Raw genomic sequence first — 21,149 nt, forward strand, 5'->3', positions numbered from 1 at the left:
CTGGGTGTGATCCTGGCCAGAGCCCCATGGATTCCATCTCTGTCTTCATCCAAATTCTTTGATGAAGAGAGCAGTTCCAGCGGCTGATATCTTGCAAGTAGCTAGGAACAGGTGCTTCTTTCTGTACAGAAGGCATTGATGCAGGAGCTGTAGGTGCTGATTGTGCAGCAGGAGGTGGTACAGGCCCATCAGTCTGTGAAGAAGGCATACTGGGACTGGGAGAACTAGAGACTGCATGTGATGTCGACAGAACTGGATGGAACACAAAAAAAAAAAAAAAAATATATATATATATATATATATATATATATATATATATATATATATATATATATATATATATATATATATATATATATATATATGTGTGTGTGTGTGTGTGTGTATTAACAATGATTGCACATGATGTGTATTTAACTGTCTTTACCTTTTTTGTAGCTGAGAACAGGGGCTTCAGTCAGTGCAGATGGCATTGGTGCCGGTGTTGATTGTGTTGCTGCAGGTGGTACAGAGCCTTCACCCCGTGAAGAAGGCCTACACACAGGAACTGATGTTGATGGAGGCTGTGGCAGACCTGCATGGAACAGCACAAGGAGGAAATAAAAAATATATTAAAACACTGAATGTACATGATGTGTATTTAATTGTCTTGACTACATTAAATGACTCATTTAATGTAATGCATGAATCATTGTTTATTCTATTATTCTATTTATTCTAGGAATGCAAATTCTAATAATGTTCAAAAGTCTGTAAGTAAACATTCCACTTATAACAACAAATGACACTTTAAATACCATGCATACAATTCATGAAGTGCACTCACCCTCACCACTGGTATGTTCAACCCTTAATTATAGTTAGAACAAAAAAACATGTTTTTTAGAACAGGCAAGAACACTGCCAAAGCAACAAATAAGATAATTAAATTCAGAAATAGAGGATAAGTCTGTATGTAACAGAATAAGCCTCTGAATCTGATTTGGAAAGTAACCTGCTGTAGACAAGTGTGTGGATTCCGTGGCTGCAGATGATCCTGAAAATTAAGCATAATTTGAACATTTTTGCTCCAGTATGTGCAATTGCATGTGTCAAAAACATGCTGAACTTGAAATGGCTCTGTATAACACACATGACGTGACTCTTGATTCACTTACTCAGCTTTGTGAGATACTTTGTTGGAGACAGACTCAGCATTATCCTCTCCAGTTCTTCATCCTCCTCCATCACTATAAAACAAAATCAATGGATCAGTAGGCTTTAAGTAAAAATATAAGCAAATTTGCATGAATTTTATTAACTTACCAGGCTGATCAGAAGCAGTACTAGAAGGAACAAGTGGTCTTGCAGTGGAAGCTGATGGTGAGGGCAACGGAGGAGTGTTTATTGTCAGCTGTTGTTGCTGCTGTTTTAAAAGATACTGCTGCAAGTTGTACATTTTGCTGCCTGGAACACACTTCTGCTTCATTATAAAGAAAGCATATCCATCTGCCCTGGTATCCCAAATTTGTCTCCAAGTGTTTTGAGCTCTTGTTCCAAATCCAACAGTATTGTCTTCCTCTATCAAAACTGGCAATGGATCTGGCCTTTGAGACAGATACCGTTTAAGATCATCAATTTCCTTAAAGCTTCTTGAGTATTCAATAAAGGAAATTAGACTTGCAAGGACCCTCTGGGTTGAACTGCCCAGCCTGTTCTTCTTCCTCAACCTTATTGGACAGGTACAAAGCATAGCCGACATCATTCTCTAGTAACCACCTGAAAGACTGGCCCTTGTATTTGCCAAACTGTAGAATGTATTCTCCCAACACCTCTTGCTTGTCAGAGACATCCCCTCCTCTCTGTAAGACAACAGAACGGGCATTCATCCTGACCAGATCTTCTCTTTGAGGTGTTGACTTGTTCTGCAGTGAAGGGTTGTCTTTAATTTTTTTTTGCCTCTTCTGATGGGTCCCGGCGTAAATGGACTGATGGGCCTTTCCTGAAAGACACCTTGTATCTCCCGGGGAAAAAAACTGTTTTCTTCATGTTGCAGTTCTGAGATCATGGCCACATAAAAATACTTAATATAGTGAAATAAGACAGTTATCAGCAGCAGTTATATATATATATATATATTATTATATATAAGTTATTTTAACTTGCCATAATATTTCATAATATTACAGTTTTTTAGCTTAATAAATGCAGCCTTAGAGCATAAGAGACTTATAAATTTGTGTTATTTAATATTTATTTAATCCACTCAATATATGAGTACGTATATAAAATATTTATTATGAAAATGTATACATGTATATATTAAAACAAGTTTAACTAATTAAAAATGTTGTTTTATATACACACAGTTTAAATTATACCATTAAATTGCACAAGTACAATGTAATATATATAATAATATAGAATATATATGTAATAAATGTAATATGTGTGTAATACATATTAATTACATTATGAGTATCATATTGCATTGTTAACATTTTCAAAAAAACATTTTTAAGTACTTAGAGATCAATTATGAAACCTTCACTCTTACAAAGAAACTATAACAATTATATAAAATAACTGCTGTATGTTCAACTATGAGTTTGGTTTAATATTTCCTAAAATCACAAACCATTCAACACAATTAACAATACCATTACATGAGAATATACATGTCATTTATATGATAATGTATTTACAATACAGAAAGTTAATATTGCTAAAGTAACGTAGCATTTAACTTAACTTACCTTCTCGCTTAACATTAATTGCGTTGATCTCGAACTCTTACGTAAAAACAGCGGTCACCTGAGGTAAAACTTTTGCGACGGTAGTTTAGACAGTAAATGCTTGCCAGCAAACTTGTTTTGTTTTGTACAACAATTCGGTAAACAGATATCTCTCCGATCGTGAAACTGGTCTCCTCCCCTCCTCCACTCACTACGAATGATTGACAGATGACACCAGGCTTCTTAAATTCCCCGCCACGGAAGAGGCAAAACGGTGCCAGGAAATCTACGTGTGGCCACAAATATATTGCATCCGTAGTGTTAAGCACTACCATAGAGAATGAATGGGAAAAGTTAAGAGAAGTTAAGCTTAACTATTTTCGGCTCTCGCGCGGAAGACCGGGGTTCGATTCCCCGACTGGGAGAGCTAGCTCTTTTCAGCTTCCGAACGATCCATTCAAAAGTTTTGGGAGGAGCCACAGGTCACAGAAGGAGTTCTGCTTCGACATCAGCCCGAGCCAAAGGACATGCGTTGGCCGGGAATCGAACCCGGGTCAACTGCTTGGAAGGCAGCTATGCTCACCACTATACCACCAACGCAGTCAGCAATCAGCCACTTGCGCCGTCGTTAAGAAGGCTCAAAGTGCACGAGTCGCCGATAGGGCTAGAGGAGCTGATGAGATCTTTGTTTGGACCCATCACTAAAGAGAGCCTTCCAGAGTTTGCATCCCGTCACGTACAAGAAAGTGCTGCCTTCCCATGCCAGCTAAATAAACACTAAGTGCTGACAGCGCAAACGCAGAGAGTGCAAATACAGAGGATGACCAGTGGCACGCCCTCCTGCAGCGTGTTGGCGGACGGCCAAATTGATTCTGCTATTGCATTTTGATGTAGCTCTGTCCTCGGTCCACCAATAACCACAAGCCCAATCAAGGCAATCTCTTTCTCATGCCTCCATCTGAAAAGTTGGAGAAAATCTTATATGAATAAAAGAGTCTTTTAAAGAAATCCCTTATTCCGAGGTCACCGTAGCCACCAGATCCAGTCTGTATCCAGATCAGTGGGCCGCTTCAGTCACCCGAATCCAGTCAGTATCCAGACAAGATGGTTAATCAACACCTAGAAAGGACCTCTCTGGCCCTGAAACACCTCTAGCCCTATCGGACAACTAGATGAGCCCCAGATACAGATCCCCTGTAAAGACCTTGTCTCAGACGACCACCAGGACAAGACCACAGGAAACAGATGATTCTTCTGCACAGTCTGACTTTTCTGCAGCCTGGAGCTGATTTGCTGGTTTCTTCTGACCAGAGGAGAACTGTCTCCCCAACTGAGCCTGGTTTCTCACCGGGTTTTTTCTCCATTTTTTCACCGATCGAGTTTTGGTTCCTTGCCTCTGTCGCCTCTGGCAGGCATAGCTGGGGACACTTCATGTACAGCGATATCGTTGACTTGATTGCAAATTATTGCACAGATAATATTTAAACTGAACTTAGCTGAATGATGACATCACCGATTTCAATGACGAAATGCATTTAACTGTCATTTTGCTTTATTGACGCACTGTGTTCCTAATTAATGTTGTTCAGTTGCATTGACACAATCCTTTTTGTTTAAAGCGCAATTAAAAAAAAAAAAAAAAAAAAAAAGAGTCCAAACAATGACCCCTGCAACGGGTAGTGTTCCAAATGTTATGCGACTTTAGCTAATGATGGGTCAATCCGGAATTTGACGGTGCTAGGGCTGTGTCAGCGTCAGAAAAAGCCATGCATTGTTCAGTTATGTCAGTGCAGTAGCGTCAGTTGGGGGAGAAACGGCAGCATGCGCAGCTCCTCGTTAGTATAGTGGACAGTATCTCCGCCTGTCACGCGGAAGACCGGGGTTCGATTCCCCGACGGGGAGAGCTAGCTCTTTTCGGCTTCTGAACGATCCATCCAAAAGTTTTGGGAGGAGCCACAGGTCACAGAAGGAGTTCTGCTTCGACATCAGCCCGAGTCAAAGGACATGCGTTGGCCGGGAATCGAACCCGGGTAAGCTGCTTGGAAGGCTGCTATGCTCACCACTATACCACCAACGCAGTCAGCCACTTGCGCCGTCGTTAAGAAGGCTCGAAGTGCATGAGTCGCCGATAGGGCTAGAGGAGCTGATGAGATCTTTGTTTGGACCCGTCACTAAAGAGAGCCTTCCAGAGTTTGCATCCCGTCACGTACAAGAAAGTGCTGCCTTCCCATGCCAGCTAAATAAACACTAAGTGCTGACAGCGCAAACGCAGAGAGTGCAAATACAGACGATGAACAGTGGCACGCCCTCCTGCAGCGTGTTTGCGGACTGCCAAATTGATTCTGCTATTGCATTTTGATGTAGCTCTGTCCTCGGTCCACCAATAACCACAAGCCCAATCAAGGCAATCTCTTTCTCATGCCTCCATCTGAAAAGTTGGAGAAAATATTATATGAATAAAAGAGTCTTTTAAAGAAATCCCTTATTCCGAGGTCACCCTAGCCACCAGATCCATTCTGTATCCAGATCAGTGGGCCACTTCAGTCACCCGGATCCAGTCAGTATCCAGACAAGATGGTGGATCAACACCTAGAAAGGACTTCTATGGCCCTGAAACACAGCGGAGACCGGGACAACTAGATGAGCCCCAGATACAGATCCCCTGTAAAGACCTTGTCTTAGACGACCACCAGGACAAGACCACAGGAAACAGATGATTCTTCTGCACAGTCTGACTTTTCTGCAGCCTGGAGCTGATTTGCTGGTTTCTTCTGACCAGAGGAGAACTGTCTCCCCGACTGAGCCTGGTTTTCACCGGGTTTTTTCTCCATTTTTTCACTGATCGAGTTTTGGTTCCTTGCCTCTGTCGCCTCTGGCAGGCATAGCTGGGGACACTTCATGTACAGCGATATCGTTTACTTGATTGCAAATTATTGCACAGATACTATTTAAACTGAACTCAGCTGAATGATGACATCATCGATTTCAATGACGAAATGCCTTTAACTGTCATTTTGCTTTATTGACGCACTGTGTTCCTAATTAATGTTGTTCAGTGGCATTGACACAATCCTTTTTGTTTAAAGCGCAATTAAAAAAAGTCCAAACAATGACCCCTGCAACGGGTAGTGTTCCAAATGTTATGCGACTTTAGCTAATGATGGGTCCATCCGGAATTTGACGGTGCTTGGGCTGTGTCAGCGTCAGAAAAAGCCATGCATTGTCCAGTTATGTCGGTGCAGTAGCGTCGGTTTGGGGAGAAACAGCAAAATGCACAGCTCCTCGTTAGTATACTGGACAGTATCTCCGCCTGTCACGCGAAGGCCAGTCGCGGATAGGTGTAGAGCGCTGACTAGCCAATAGGAACGAAGGCAATTCCAGGGAGGCGGGACGAAAAAAATACACAGAATTAGAGGTTCGAATCCCGTCTCGGCCACAAATACCATTAAATTAGTTTGTATTCGTTTTTTCATCTAGATACACTGTAGGTACGATTAACATATAATAAACGAACTTTGTGAACAAAGATAAAATAAATATTGTAATAATTGTTGTTTTGTAGGATGTAAAAAATGTGCAACGATCTTAAGAAACAAATTTATTTTTAATATAGAAAATTGTGAATTATTAAAAAGAATATTTTGATAATGTTTCAGGCCTTTATTTTTAAAGAGACATCTATTTATATTTGTATAACTGTGTACAGAAAACCCATATATATGTAATATAACTAACACTCACAAAAAAGTAAGTTTTCCATTTTATTTATAGTAAAGTAATTACTTATATACTTATTATAAAAATGATAAGAAAAACTAACCAAAATATATAATGATTAAATAAATATATCTTAATAAATTTTAATAAATATTTACATTATAATAGGGAATAGGTATTTTTAATATAGAACAATTAGAATAATTAAAAAAGAACATTTGGTAATGTTTCAGGCCTTTATTTTTAAAGAGAAATTCATTTTATATTTGTATAACTATGTACAGAAAACCCATATATATATATATATGAAATATAACCAATAACAGCAAAAAAGTAAGTTTCTAATTTTTATCTATAGGTCAGTAATACATATATTATATAAAACTGAAAAATTTAATTATTAAAGTACAGTACTTACTAAAATATTTAATAGTTAAATAAATAAACATTAAATAATTATATATTAAACAACAACAATAATAAAAAGAGAGAACACAGGAAAACAATTAAATTGTGTTTTAAATTAAATAATTATGAACAATTATGTATATTTAATAGTAACAGTGATTAACATTTAGTGTTTTCAAATCTGAGCAAGATAATAACAACGCAAGTCTATAAAATTTACTTATAAAAAAAACACTAACAATGCAAATAAGGCCAATGTTTCAGGTATTTTAAAGATCACAAATGGGAATAAATAATTTAAAATTACAGATTAAACAACAGTAATAATAATAAAATCTACAGTTGTGGATAACACGGGGGAGAAAATACAAGAAACACATATTTTAAATTAAAAAAGAGTTTAATAGCAACAGTTATTAACATATAGTGTTTATGAGGCAAGATAAAATAATGCAAGTCAATAAAATAAAAATAAAAACACTAAAATACAAGGCAATACAATAAAATATATTACTTTTGGTATTTTAATGAACAGAAATAGAAAACAGAAATAAATTAAATAATTTACAATTATAGATTAAATAACAATAACAACAATAATGATAATATAATCTAAAGTTGTGGATAACGGGGGGGAAAAAAACAAGAAATGAAATAATTATGTAGACAGTTTAGTTATAACAGTTATTAACAATGCAAGTCAACAATATAAAAACCCCACTAAAATACAATGCAATAGAATAAAATAATCATTTCGGTATTTTATTGAACAAAAGGAAATAAATGAAATAATTAAAAAAACAAACAAATTTTAATAAATTTTTTTTACAAGTGCAACAAAATATATATACATATAAACACAACCTTGTGCAAGAAATGTCTTTGTCAAATGACATGCCCAGATCTCAAATACTGTTTTGTAGCACAGTGAAGTCATTTTTTCTTTTCCTTTATCCACCTCTGCTTCTCAGTCTCATAGAATGGAGACTGCTGAAAGTCTCTCCATGACATTTCTGCACTCATTCCCTGAGCCTGGTAAAGAGAAAACACTTTAGCAGGACAGTAAATGTATTTGCCTGCCACTCCAGGTAAACCAGTGTGAATATGAGGACTGTTGGGTCCTTGTTTCAGTGGCAGGTGGCAGAATCTGCACAGACGACCAGTAGGATGCTCTACTGCTGACTTCCGCTTGCTTCTCTCATCAGTGACCCTCTTCCTTTCTGCCCCTCTCTGCTTAGAGGCCTCCAGTTCCCACTGAAAAAAAGGAGTCTCTGCAAAGTCTTCAAAAGGCATTCTGGGGTTGGTCAGGCCCTCTGCTGAATATGTGTCAAATACTTTCTTGGAGCAGTAGAAGTATTTAACATCACTACCTTGATAGAAGAAATGTATTGAGGAGCCATCACCCATGTATCGAGACTTAGGCTGGCCACAGGCTAAACAGGATCTGGTTTGCTTTTTTTGCAGCGCCTGCAATTGTTGTTGCTGCTGAACTGCCTGCTGCTTCTCTATGATGTCCTTCACCATCTTCTCGAATGCTGTCTGGTCCAGAGGGACAGCCTCAGGAACAGCCTTTGCAGGTGGATTGACTGGGGCAGGTGGCAGTACTGTCACTGGGACTCTGATTGTTTCACTGCCTGAGTGAAGACGCTGCCATAAATGCTGTGTCTCCAAGAGCTTTTCTGGGCTGGTGTTGAGAGAAGCATTAGTGTTCTTTTTTTTAGCAAGGTGTTTTATGTACCTGCTTATGTGCTGCTTTGTGGTGGAATGCAGAAGGCTGTTGGGGTCAGTACAGGCACTCTGTACCATAGCAGCATATTCAGCATCCACCTTTGTAAGGAGATCCTTGCTCCCATGATGCTTGGCCAGCAAACCATCAATTGCATTTCTCATTGGATCCGTCCATCTGTTATGGTCCAACACAAAAACTCGGCCACCGGTCTTAATAGGTCCAGTGCGAGCAGCAGAGGGAGAAGCAGCTACAGGCAGTGGTGATGTGCTTGGGAGTTCTAAAAGAGATTCACAAAATTACTAATTTAAGTATTTGTTTTTTGTGTCCATAGATGAGGCAGACAGATTACACACATTGACGCCTGTATGTATTATATAGTTACCTCCAAATAAAAGACACTCCTCAGATGTTTGTTCCTTCACTGTCACAGCACTTGGTGTAGGAAACTGGTGAAAAATGACAGGCTGTGAGGTAGCCTCTGGTTCTGCAGCAAGAGGGGTCTCGGCAGAAGAGGTATCCTTTAAGCATTCCTAAAAAAATGAGTGCAATATGCAAGTGAGAATTATAAATGTATTATTTTTATAAAAAAAAAACTGTTATCAATTTTTTTAAAGGCTTACCTGAGATGGGAATGGAAACGGAACGCCAGATGAAGACTCCTCTTGCATCTCCACATCTCCTAGGTCTGTCTTCCTGCTTTTGTGCTTGTCAAAGTCAAGAGGCACAGGTCGACAACCTGGCTCCACGTATTGCAGGCCAAACCTCTCTCCTGTGTCCCTGCTGGAGATGTGCAAGGCTGGATATTTGGGTTGCCCTGTCACTCTTATAGATGCCCTGTTTAACTCCATCATCAAAACAGGGTCAAACACTCCAGGTAAGACAACCCCAGGCTGCTTCATGTCCACCAGCCGCTGATAATTCCAGCGTGCCACACCAGTCATACCCTGTGCTTGGAACAACTCAGGAGAGACACGATTGCCTGTTACCCACTGAGCCTGGTGGAAATGAAACCCCTCCTGCTGTGAAGTGCCTCTCACAGGGATCCAAATCGGCACAGCAGCTCCATCACCCTTGACATGATTCAGCTGTAGGGTTCCACCATATCTGTAGAGGATTCCTTCCTCCACCTCAGGATCACTCAGGCAGCCTCTAAGGATGTGGATACGCTGAATCCACCATAATTTTAACATTGAGGGTTTGAAAAGGAAGATGTTGTTGGGATCCTTTGCCAGATAGAAATGGTGTAACACTTCTTCCACCCTTTGAACCAGCTCTCTGGGATGTGGCACTTTTGTCCTGCAGTGCTCTCTGATGTGCAGCTTGGTGGGATTAGCAGGCTCGATACCACAGAATCTGTATGCGTTCTTCAGTTTCTCCAGGTCACTCTGATCAACTACAGAGAAGGCAGAAGAGAGGAACTGGCAGAAGGAGCCATACAGAGGATGGTGCTCCGAAACACACTCCCTGGTGAACCGCCGCATACAGTGAAACAAGTCCAGTTTAACAACCATGTCCTCGTTGAACTTCCTGCAAGCGGCATGTAAATTCTTGAGGTTTCCTGATGTAACCTCTGCCACAATAGCTTCTGTGGTCCTCCAGGCTTCCCACTGCTGGTGCTCATAAGGTCCTGGGTCCATCACTCTGAAAGCGGCACAGCAGTCCCTAAGTACATAAAGGAGAAAGAAAAATACATTTTAATGTATTCATAACCTTTGCTTACACCACTTGATGTAATGTTTGGTTAGATGTGATGATTTATACCTGTCCACCCACTGGTACTTGGCCTTGGGAATACCAGCAGCACTGTAGCGATTGGATAGCCCACAGTACATTGACTCCAATGACTGCTCACTTTCACTCTGCAGCATCACCCAGGACAGAATCATCCAGTTCTCGTTCATCACAGCATAGGATGACATTGTGCCAGATAAGAGGGTCACTTTTCTAGCAACTTTGCGTGTGTGATCTGACCTGAACACCTGTCCAAAAGTGCCTTGTAGGAGCTGAGTGAGAGCTGCTTCCTGCCGCTGATATTCATGAAGGAGGCACTCTATTAAATAGTGTGCAGAGACAGACACCCCATTCCACCCATCAGTGTCTCCGTAATCCCCAAACGGTGCAGGTGTGTCATCCTTCCTCAGTGCCCCAGTGATGGTTTTCTGACCATACATCCCTGCTTCAGCATCCCTGACATTCTGCACACTGAGAAGGTAAGCCAGATGTGCTCTTTCAAATTTAAGGTGAAGCACCTCAGACAGCTGGTTGGCCATGTCATTAGGGGATTTTCCAGAGCGCCTCAGTTCATCCATCACTGTTTTACAGATTGCCTTCTTATGGGTGAGGAAGGCTGGCAAGACGTTTCTGAATCGCTGTGGTAGAATGTCCAGCCACTGAGGTTTATCAGCAAACCAGTATCTTTTGCATGCCTTACAACACAGACGTGAAGCAAGGATGTAAAATTGCCCAGTAGTAACAAGGATCACTCTGGGTCTTCCCACACCAGAGGACACAACATTTGGATTTTGACATCTGTAAAGACAAGGCAGGATGTAATTGTTCCTAAGCCTTTCCATTATACTGTGCTCAGGTTTCCAAATGAAAAAGGGATGGAGTTGGAAGTATTTGGGTGATGGAAGGCCAGTGTTTGTCTCTATAAGCTCAGGCTGAGGTGGATAGCGCCACAAGGAGACCATATTCATGAGGTGTCTTACTGGGTGTGATCCTGGCCAGAGCCCCATGGATTCCATCTCTGTCTTCATCCAAATTCTTTGATGAAGAGAGCAGTTCCAGCGGCTGATATCTTGCAAGTAGCTAGGAACAGGTGCTTCTTTCTGTACAGAAGGCATTGATGCAGGAGCTGTAGGTGCTGATTGTGCAGCAGGAGGTGGTACAGGCCCATCAGTCTGTGAAGAAGGCATACTGGGACTGGGAGAACTAGAGACTGCATGTGATGTCGACAGAACTGGATGGAACACAAAAAAAAAAAAAAAAACAAAAAAAAAAAAAAAAAAATATATATATATATATATATATATATATATATATATATATATATATATATATATATATATGTGTGTGTGTGTGTATTAACAATGATTGCACATGATGTGTATTTAACTGTCTTTACCTTTTTTGTAGCTGAGAACAGGGGTTTCAGTCAGTGCAGATGGCATTGGTGCCGGTGTTGATTGTGTTGCTGCAGGTGGTACAGAGCCTTCACCCCGTGAAGAAGGCCTACACACAGGAACTGATGTTGATGGAGGCTGTGGCAGACCTGCATGGAACAGCACAAGGAGGAAATAAAAAATATATTAAAACACTGAATGTACATGATGTGTATTTAATTGTCTTGACTACATTAAATGACTCATTTAATGTAATGCATGAATCATTGTTTATTCTATTATTCTATTTATTCTAGGAATGCAAATTCTAATAATGTTCAAAAGTCTGTAAGTAAACATTCCACTTATAACAACAAATGACACTTTAAATACCATGCATACAATTCATGAAGTGCACTCACCCTCACCACTGGTATGTTCAACCCTTAATTATAGTTAGAACAAAAAAACATGTTTTTTAGAACAGGCAAGAACACTGCCAAAGCAACAAATAAGATAATTAAATTCAGAAATAGAGGATAAGTCTGTATGTAACAGAATAAGCCTCTGAATCTGATTTGGAAAGTAACCTGCTGTAGACAAGTGTGTGGATTCCGTGGCTGCAGATGATCCTGAAAATTAAGCATAATTTGAACATTTTTGCTCCAGTATGTGCAATTGCATGTGTCAAAAACATGCTGAACTTGAAATGGCTCTGTATAACACACATGACGTGACTCTTGATTCACTTACTCAGCTTTGTGAGATACTTTGTTGGAGACAGACTCAGCATTATCCTCTCCAGTTCTTCATCCTCCTCCATCACTATAAAACAAAATCAATGGATCAGTAGGCTTTAAGTAAAAATATAAGCAAATTTGCATGAATTTTATTAACTTACCAGGCTGATCAGAAGCAGTACTAGAAGGAACAAGTGGTCTTGCAGTGGAAGCTGATGGTGAGGGCAACGGAGGAGTGTTTATTGTCAGCTGTTGTTGCTGCTGTTTTAAAAGATACTGCTGCAAGTTGTACATTTTGCTGCCTGGAACACACTTCTGCTTCATTATAAAGAAAGCATATCCATCTGCCCTGGTATCCCAAATTTGTCTCCAAGTGTTTTGAGCTCTTGTTCCAAATCCAACAGTATTGTCTTCCTCTATCAAAACTGGCAATGGATCTGGCCTTTGAGACAGATACCGTTTAAGATCATCAATTTCCTTAAAGCTTCTTGAGTATTCAATAAAGGAAATTAGACTATCTTTGCAAGGACCCTCTGGGTTGAACTGCCCAGCCTGTTCTTCTTCCTCAACCTTATTGGACAGGTACAAAGCATAGCCGACATCATTCTCTAGTAACCACCTGAAAGACTGGCCCTTGTATTTGCCAAACTGTAGAATGTATTCTCCCAACACCTCTTGCTTGTCAGAGACATCCCCTCCTCTCTGTAAGACAACAGAACGGGCATTCATCCTGACCAGATCTTCTCTTTGAGGTGTTGACTTGTTCTGCAGTGAAGGGTTGTCTTTAATTTTTTTTGCCTCTTCTGATGGGTCCCGGCGTAAATGGCCTGATGGGCCTTTCCTGAAAGACACCTTGTATCTCCCGGGGAAAAAAACTGTTTTCTTCATGTTGCAGTTCTGAGATCATGGCCACATAAAAATACTTAATATAGTGAAATAAGACAGTTATCAGCAGCAGTTATATATATATATATATATTATTATATATAAGTTATTTTAACTTGCCATAATATTTCATAATATTAGTTTTTTAGCTTAATAAATGCAGCCTTAGAGCATAAGAGACTTATAAATTTGTGTTATTTAATATTTATTTAATCCACTCAATATATGAGTACGTATATAAAATATTTATTATGAAAATGTATACATGTATATATTAAAACAAGTTTAACTAATTAAAAATGTTGTTTTATATACACACAGTTTAAATTATACCATTAAATTGCACAAGTACAATGTAATATATATAATAATATAGAATATATATGTAATAAATGTAATATGTGTGTAATACATATTAATTACATTATGAGTATCATATTGCATTGTTAACATTTTCAAAAAAACATTTTTAAGTACTTAGAGATCAATTATGAAACCTTCACTCTTACAAAGAAACTATAACAATTATATAAAATAACTGCTGTATGTTCAACTATGAGTTTGGTTTAATATTTCCTAACATCACAAACCATTCAACACAATTAACAATACCATTACATGAGAATATACATGTCATTTATATGATAATGTATTTACAATACAGAAAGTTAATATTGCTAAAGTAACGTAGCATTTAACTTAACTTACCTTCTCGCTTAACATTAATTGCGTTGATCTCGAACTCTTACGTAAAAACAGCGGTCACCTGAGGTAAAACTTTTGCGACGGTAGTTTAGACAGTAAATGCTTGCCAGCAAACTTGTTTTGTTTTGTACAACAATTCGGTAAACAGATATCTCTCCGATCGTGAAACTGGTCTCCTCCCCTCCTCCACTCACTACGAATGATTGACAGATGACACCAGGCTTCTTAAATTCCCCGCCACGGAAGAGGCAAAACAGCGCCAGGAAATCTACGTGTGGCCACAAATATATTGCATCCGTAGTGTTAAGCACTACCATAGAGAATGAATGGGAAAAGTTAAGAGAAGTTAAGCTTAACTATTTTCGGCTCTCGCGCGGAAGACCGGGGTTCGATTCCCCGACTGGGAGAGCTAGCTCTTTTCAGCTTCCGAACGATCCATTCAAAAGTTTTGGGAGGAGCCACAGGTCACAGAAGGAGTTCTGCTTCGACATCAGCCCGAGCCAAAGGACATGCGTTGGCCGGGAATCGAACCCGGGTCAACTGCTTGGAAGGCAGCTATGCTCACCACTATACCACCAACGCAGTCAGCAGTCAGCCACTTGCGCCGTCGTTAAGAAGGCTCAAAGTGCACGAGTCGCCGATAGGGCTAGAGGAGCTGATGAGATCTTTGTTTGGACCCATCACTAAAGAGAGCCTTCCAGAGTTTGCATCCCGTCACGTACAAGAAAGTGCTGCCTTCCCATGCCAGCTAAATAAACACTAAGTGCTGACAGCGCAAACGCAGAGAGTGCAAATACAGAGGATGACCAGTGGCACGCCCTCCTGCAGCGTGTTGGCGGACGGCCAAATTGATTCTGCTATTGCATTTTGATGTAGCTCTGTCCTCGGTCCACCAATAACCACAAGCCCAATCAAGGCAATCTCTTTCTCATGCCTCCATCTGAAAAGTTGGAGAAAATCTTATATGAATGAAAGAGTCTTTTAAAGAAATCCCTTATTCCGAGGTCACCGTAGCCACCAGATCCAGTCTGTATCCAGATCAGTGGGCCGCTTCAGTCACCCGAATCCAGTCAGTATCCAGACAAGATGGTGGATCAACACCTAGAAAGGACCTCTATGGCACTGAAACACAGCGGAGACCGGGACAACTAGATGAGCCCCAGATACAGATCCCCTGTAAAGAACTTGTCTTAGACGACCACCAGGACACGACCACAGGAAACAGATGATTCTTCTGCACAGTTTGACTTTTCTGCAGCCTGGAGCTGATTTGCTGGTTTCTTCTGACCAGAGGAGAACTGTCTCCCCGACTGAGCCTGGTTTCTCACCGGGTTTTTTCTCCATTTTTTCACTGATCGAGTTTTGGTTCCTTGCCTCTGTCGCCTCTGGCAGGCATAGCTGGGGACACTGCATGTACAGCGATATTGTTGACTTGATTGCAAATTATTGCACAGATACTATTTAAACTGAACTTAGCTGAATGATGACATCATCGATTTCAATGACGAAATGCATTTAACTGTCATTTTGCTTTATTGACGCACTGTGTTCCTAATTAATGTTGTTCAGTTGCATTGACACAATCCTTTTTGTTTAAAGCGCAATTAAAAAAAGTCCAAACAATGACCCCTGCAACGGGTAGTGTTCCAAATGTTATGCGACTTTAGCTAATGATGGGTCCATCCGGATTTTGACGGTGCTAGGGCTGTGTCAGCGTCAGAAAAAGCCATGCATTGTTCAGTTATGTCGGTGCAGTAGCATCGGTTGGGGGAGAAACAGCAACATGCGCAGCTCCTCATTAGAAAAGTGGACAGTATCTCCGCCTGTCATGCGGAAGACCGGGGTTCGATTCCCCGACGGGGAGAGCTAGCTCTTTTCGGCTTCCGAACGATCCATCCAAAAGTTTTGGGAGGAGCCACAGGTCACAGAAGGAGTTCTGCTTCGACATCATCCCGAGCCAAAGGACATGCGTTGGCCAGGAATCGAACCCGGGTCAACTGCTTGGAAGGCAGCTATGCTCACCACTTTACCACCAACGCAGTCAGCAGTCAGCCACTTGTGCCGTCGTTAAGAAGGCTCGAAGTGCACGAGTCGCCGATAGGGCTAGAGGAGCTGATGAGATCTTTCTTTGGACCCGTCACTAAAGAGAGCCTTCCAGAGTTTGCATCCCGTCAAGTACAAGAAAGTGCTGCCTTCCCATGCCAGCTAAATAAACACTAAATGCTGACAGCGCAAACGCAGAGAGTGCAAATACAGAGGATGACCAGTGGCACGCCCTCCTGCAGCGTGTTGGCGGACGGCCAAACTGATTCTGCTATTTCATTTTGATGTAGCTCTGTTCTCGGTCCACCGATAACCAAAAGCCCAATCAAGGCAATCTCTTTCTAATGCCTCCATCTGAAAAGTTGGAGAAAATCTTATATGAATAAAAGAGTCTTTTAAAGAAATCCCTTATTCCGAGGTCACCGTAGCCACCAGATCCATTCTGTATCCAGATCAGTGGGCCGCTTCAGTCACCCGGATCTAGTCAATATCCAGACAAGATGGTTGATCAACACCTAGAAAGGACCTCTATGGCCCTGAAACACAGCGGAGACCGGGACAACTAGATGAGCCCCAGATACAGATCCCCTGTAAAGACCTTGTCTTAGACGACCACCAGGACAAGACCACAGGAAACAGATGATTCTTCTGCACAGTCTGACTTTTCTGCAGCCTGGAGCTGATTTGCTGGTTTCTTCTGACCAGAGGAGAACTCTCTCCCCGACTGAGCCTGGTTTCTCACCGGGTTTTTTCTCCATTTTTTCACTGATCGAGTTTTGGTTCCTTGCCTCTGTCGCCTCTGGCAGGCATAGCTGGGGACACTTCATGTACAGCGATATCGTTGACTTGATTGCAAATTATTGCACAGATACTATTTAAACTGAACTTAGCTGAATGATGACATCATCGATTTCAATGACGAAATGCCTTTAACTGTCATTTTGCTTTATTGACGAACTGTGTTCCTAATTAATTTTGTTCAGTTGCATTGACACAATCCTTTTGTTTAAAGCGCAATTAAAAAAAAAAAAAGGGTCCAAACAATGACCCCTGCAACGGGTAGTGTTCCAAATGTTATGCGACTTTAGCTAATTATGGGTCCATCCAGAATTTGACGGTGCTAGGGCTGTGTCAGCGTCAGAAAAAGCCATGCATTGTTCAGTTATGTCGGTGCAGTAGCGTTGGTTGGGGGAGAAACAGCAACATGCGCAGCTCCACGTTAGTATAGTGGACAGTATCTCCGCCTGTCACGCGGAAGACTGGGGTTCGATTCCCCGACGGGGAGAGCTAGTTCTTTTTGGCTTCCGAACGATCCATCCAAAAGTTTTGGGAGGAGCCACAGGTCACAGAAGGAGTTCTGCTTCGACATCAGCCCGAGCCAAAGGACATGCGTTGGCCGGGAATCGAAACCGGGTCAACTGCTTGGAAGGCAGCTATGCTCACCACTATACCACCAACGCAGTCAGCAGTCAGCCACTTGCGCCGTCGTTAAGAAGGCTCGAAGTGCACGAGTCGCCGATAGGGTTAGAGGAGCTGATGAGATCTTTGTTTGGACCCGTCACTAAAGAGAGCCTTCCAGAGTTTGCATCCCGTCACGTACAAGAAAGTGCTGCCTTCCCATGCCAGCTAAGTAAACACTAAGTGCTGACAGCGCAAACGCCGAGAGTGCAAATACAGAGGATGACCAGTGGCACGCCCTCCTGCAGCGTGTTGGCGGACGGCCAAATTGATTCTGCTATTGCATTTTGATGTAGCTCTGTCCTCGGTCCACCGATAACCACAAGCCCAATCAAGGCAATCTCTTTCTAATGCCTCCATCTGAAAAGTTGGAGAAAATCTTATATGAATAAAAGAGTCTTTTAAAGATATCCCTTATTCCGAGGTCACCGTAGCCACCAGATCCACTCTGAATCCAGATCAGTGGGCCGCTTCAGTCACCCGGATCCAGTCAGTATCCAGACAAGATGGTGGATCAACACCTAGAAAGGACCTCTATGGCCCTGAAACACAGCGGAGACCGGGACAACTAGATGAGCCCAAGATACAGATCCCCTGTAAAGACCTTGTCTTAGACGACCACCAGGACAAGACCACAGGAAACAGATGATTCTTCTGCACAGTCTGACTTTTCTGCAGCCTGGAGCTGATTTGCTGGTTTCTTCTGACCAGAGGAGAACTGTCTCCCCGACTGAGCCTGGTTTCTCACCGGGAGTTTTCTCCATTTTTTCACCAATCGAGTTTTGGTTCCTTGCCTCTGTCGCCTCTGGCAGGCATAGCTGGGGACACTTCATGTATAGCGATATCGTTGACTTGATTGCAAATTATTGCACAGATACTATTTAAACTGAACTTAGCTGAATGATGACATCATCGATTTCAATGACGAAATGCCTTTAACTGTCATTTTGCTTTATTGACGCACTGTGTTCCTAATTAATGTTGTTCAGTTGCATTGACACAATCCTTTTTGTTTAAAGCGCAATTAAAAAAAGTCCAAACAATGACCCCTGCAACGGGTAGTGTTCCAAATGTTATGCGACTTTAGCTAATGATGGGTCCATCCGGAATTTGATGGTGCTAGGGCTGTGTCAGCGTCAGAAAAAGCCATGCATTGTTCAGTTATGTCGGTGCAGTAGCATCGGTTGGGGGAGAAACAGCAACATGCGCAGCTCCTCGTTAGTATAGTGGACAGTATCTCCGCCTGTCACGCGGAAAACCTGGGTTCGATTCCCCGACGGGGAGAGCTAGCTCTTTTCGGCTTCCGAACGATCCATCCAAAAGTTTTGGGAGGAGCCACAGGTCACAGAAGGAGTTCTGGTTCGACATCAGCCCGAGCCAAAGGACATGCATTGGCCGGGAATCGAACCCAGGTCAACTGCTTGGAAGGCAGCTATGCTCACCACTATACTACCAACGCAGTCACCAGTCAGCCACCTGCGCCGTCATTAAGAAGGCTCGAAGTGCACGAGTCGCCGATAGGGCTAGAGGAGCTGATGAGATCTTTGTTTGGACCCGTCACTAAAGAGAGCCTTCCAGAGTTTGCATCCCGTCACGTACAAGAAAGTGCTGCCTTCCCATGCCAGCTAAATAAACACTAAGTGCTGACACCGCAAACGCAGAGAGTGCAAATACAGACGATGACCAGTGGCACGCCCTCCTGCAGCGTGTTGGCGGACGGCCAAATTGATTCTGCTATTGCATTTTAATGTAGCTCTGTCCTCGGTCCACCAATAACCACAAGCCCAATCAAGGCAATCTCTTTCTCATGCCTCCATCTGAAAAGTTGGAGAAAATGTTATATGAATAAAAGAGTCTTTTAAAGAAATCCCTTATTCCGAGGTCACCGTAGCCACCAGATCCAGTCTGTATCCAGATCAGTGGGCCGCTTCAGTCACCCGGATCCAGTCAGTATCCAGACAAGATGGTGGATCAACACCTAGAAAGGACCTCTATGGCCCTGAAACACAGCGGAGACCGGGACAACTAGATGAGCCCAAGATACAGATCCCCTGTAAAGACCTTGTCTTAGACAACCACCAGGACAAGACCACAGGAAACAGATGATTCTTCTGCACAGTCTGACTTTTCTGCAGCCTGGAGCTGATTTGATGGTTTCTTCTGACCAGAGGAGAACTCTCTCCCCGACTGAGCCTGGTTTCTCACCGGGTTTTTTCTCCATTTTTTCACCGATCGAGTTTTGGTTCCTTGCCTCTGTCACCTCTGGCAGGCATAGCTGGGGACACTTCATGTACAGCGATATCGTTGACTTGATTGCAAATTATTGCACAGATTCTATTTAAACTGAACTTAGCTGAATGATGACATCATCGATTTCAATGACGAAATGCCTTTAACTGTCATTTTGCTTTATTGACGCACTTTGTTCCTAATTAATGTTGTTCAGTTGCATTGACACAATCCTTTTTGTTTAAAGCGCAATTAAAAAAAGTCCAAACAATGACCCCTGCAACGGGTAGTGTTCCAAATGTTATGCGACTTTAGCTAATGATGGGTCCATCCGGAATTTGACGGTGCTAGGGCTGTGTCAGCGTCAGAAAAAGCCATGCATTGTTCAGTTATGTCGGAGCAGTAGCATCGGTTGGGGGAGAAACAGCAGCATGCGCAGCTCCTTGTTAGTATAGTGGACAGTATCTCCGCCTGTCACGCGGAAGACCGTGGTTCGATTCCCCGACGGGGAGAGCTAGCTCTTTTCGGCTTCCGAACGATCCATCCAAAAGTTTTGGGAGGAGCCACAGGTCACAGAAGGAGTTCTGCTTCGACATCAGCCCGAGCCAAAGGACATGCGTTGGCCGGGAATCGAACCCAGGTCAACTGCTTGGAAGGCAGCTATGCTCACTACTATACCACCAATGCAGTGACCAGTCAGCCACTTGCGCCGTCGTTAAGAAAGCTTGAAGTGCACGAGTCGCCGATAGGGCTAGAGGAGCTGATGAGATCTTTGTTTGGACCCGTCACTAAAGAGAGCTTTCCAGAGTTTGCATCCCGTCACGTACAAGAAAGTGCTGCCTTCCCATGCCAGCTAAATAAACACTAAGTGCTGACAGCGCAAACGCAGAGAGTGCAAATACAGACGATGACCAGTGGCACGCCCTCCTGCAGCGTGTTGGCGGACGGCCAAATTGATTCTGCTATTGCATTTTGATGTAGCTCTGTCCTCGGTCCACCAATAACCACAAGCCCAATCAAGGCAATCTCTTTCTCATGCCTCCATCTGAAAAGTTGGAGAAAATCTTATATGAATAAAAGAGTCTTTTAAAGAAATCCCTTATTCCGAGGTCACCGTAGCCACCAGATCCAGTCTGTATCCAGATCAATGGGCCGCTTCAGTCACCCGGATCCAGTCAGTATCCAGACAAGATGGTGGATCAACACCTAGAAAGGACCTCTATGGCCCTGAAACACAGCGGAGACCGGGACAACTAGATGAGCCCAAGATACAGATCCCCTGTAAAGACCTTGTCTTAGACAACCACCAGGACAAGACCACAGGAAACAGATGATTCTTCTGCACAGTCTGACTTTTCTGCAGCCTGGAGCTGATTTGATGGTTTCTTCTGACCAGAGGAGAACTGTCTCCCCGACT

General features: G+C 42.2%; 3 non-coding genes across 3 annotated transcripts; 1 reads left to right on the top strand and 2 right to left on the bottom strand.

The window, feature by feature from the left end:
* Positions 1 to 3,242: 3,242 nt before the first annotated feature.
* On the bottom strand, positions 3,243 to 3,314 carry trnag-ucc (transfer RNA glycine (anticodon UCC)). Its single transcript has one exon. It is a non-coding gene; the product is annotated as a tRNA-Gly (tRNA).
* A 1,230-nt stretch (positions 3,315 to 4,544) lies between these two features.
* trnad-guc (transfer RNA aspartic acid (anticodon GUC)) lies at positions 4,545 to 4,616 on the top strand. The gene has a single exon. It is a non-coding gene; the product is annotated as a tRNA-Asp (tRNA).
* Positions 4,617 to 14,512: 9,896 nt separating this feature from the next.
* On the bottom strand, positions 14,513 to 14,584 carry trnag-ucc (transfer RNA glycine (anticodon UCC)). Its single transcript has one exon. It is a non-coding gene; the product is annotated as a tRNA-Gly (tRNA).
* Between the last annotated feature and the right edge of the window lie 6,565 nt (positions 14,585 to 21,149).

This window comes from Carassius carassius, chromosome 8, assembly GCF_963082965.1.
Source record: "Carassius carassius chromosome 8, fCarCar2.1, whole genome shotgun sequence".
In the NCBI taxonomy this organism is placed as follows: Eukaryota; Metazoa; Chordata; class Actinopteri; order Cypriniformes; family Cyprinidae; genus Carassius; species Carassius carassius.